This window comes from Rattus norvegicus, chromosome 11 (genome assembly GCF_021556685.1).
Source record: "Rattus norvegicus strain SHRSP/BbbUtx chromosome 11, alternate assembly SHRSP_T2T, whole genome shotgun sequence".
Classification (NCBI taxonomy): domain Eukaryota; kingdom Metazoa; phylum Chordata; class Mammalia; order Rodentia; family Muridae; genus Rattus; species Rattus norvegicus.
Window position 1 is genome coordinate 28,382,878 of NC_141544.1, and position 1,669 is coordinate 28,384,546.

Sequence of the window (1,669 nt, forward strand, 5' to 3'; positions counted from 1 at the left end):
CTCCCACCTGCCACAGCTGCCAAGGGGAGAGGGTGGGGGAGGGCATCTCTTTCTCGCCCATGCTGCCATATGGCAGACAAGTTGAGGGACCAGCTTTACCCTACTTGAACCCTCAGGACTGGCTCACCATGAGGTCACAGGGTACAATGCTATCCAGATGAGTTACAGAATCTGCTGAGTGCTGTAGCAGGTAAGGGGAAGAGACAGCTCTCCCACTTAGGGCGAGCTCTCCTGCCTGCTGTATGTGGTAAGGGTGAAAAGAAGGCAGAATCTCTCCCTTGCCCATGTCACAACACAGCAGACAGGGGTTGGGGCCAGCTCTACCACTCTCGCGTCCTCGGAGTGGCTTAGCCAGGCCCTCCCCAGGGTCAGTTCTACTGTGCTGCCTAGGCAAGTTTTGGGCTCTGCTCTCTGGAGTACTACAGCTGGCTGAGGTAGGGTCGGCTCTCTAGCTCTCATGCCCTCAGAGTTAGCTCTCTAAGGATTCCCGGGTGAGGATTGGTGCCAGTTGTGAACAGCCCTCAGACATCAGCGTGTCCCCAGGTGGCAGCCCAGATAAGGAATGTGTACTACTTCAGGGCTATGGAACTATATGTGGTCCTCAGTGGCAGCACAGGCCAGGAATCTCCCATAATTCTGGGTGACATCCTTGGCTACTCACATCAGGCTGTTCTTATCTACCCTCGAGTATCCAGTTCTACTTCTCTTCACTGTGTCCACATTCTTCTGTTTATCTGTCCCTTCCATTTCTCCACACTTACTTGCTCCTCTTAGTAGCACCCAGGGTATCTGAGTGTCTAAGGTTGTCTCAGGAATGGTCTCAGGAATGCTACCCTGCCTGTGCATTAGGACACTGGGCAGAGATTTTAGGCATGGTCCGTTCACATAGACCTGTGTAGCATCAGACCAGTAGTCATCTCAGACTAGCTCCCTGTCTGTGCCCCGATCTGGTGGTTCTTTCAAGCTAACTCCCTGTCCAGGAAGCCTAGCACTAGACTGGTATTGTCACAGGCCGGCTTTTATCAGGGGATGTTAGAGTACTATTCATTCAAGTGATCACAGATCAGAACATTGAGCATAGATATAGCTTCTGTCCTCTCTGCCACCCACTGAGACACACATGACACAGTAGTCACACCTGCAAAATCTCTAGGGTCAAGGGAAGCTGATGATTTTTAAATTTATGACTAAATTACCCATGCCTCTAATGTTAAGAAATGCCAACAGATTCCCAGCCATCTGTTCCACTGCAGAATCCCAAGCTCTTCAAAGATTCAATGTGGTTCTTCAGCTGTGGTCTAACCCATGACCGCTAACCCATTCTTCCCTGCCATTCTCTATCTCAATTCCTACAACGCTAACTACAGTCTGCAAATATAGGACATTTGCACTTCCCCAAACCTAAAACCTATGCCTCCTTGTGATTGTATGTGCAAGAAGGCCCTTTAGGGGGTGATTTGGTTTTGAAGGTTTATGCCTCACAAATGAGATTGATATCATTATAAAGAGACCCAAAAGAACTCATTCACTTCTCTTCCCGTAGGACGGTGACAGAGCAAGAAGCTGTCCCTCTGCAGACCCGAAGATCAAGCAGTGACTCTGCACAGACCCCACTGTCACTGTGTTCAGCTTCTCAGTCCCCAAAGAGACCAGAAAAACGTTTCTGTTC

General features: G+C 49.7%; 1 non-coding gene across 1 annotated transcript; it reads right to left on the minus strand.

Moving 5' to 3' along the window:
• Nucleotides 1-1,028: 1,028 nt before the first annotated feature.
• On the minus strand, nt 1,029-1,160 carry LOC120095752 (small nucleolar RNA SNORA17). Its single transcript, XR_015633805.1, has one exon. It is a non-coding gene; the product is annotated as a small nucleolar RNA SNORA17 (small nucleolar RNA).
• Between the last annotated feature and the right edge of the window lie 509 nt (nt 1,161-1,669).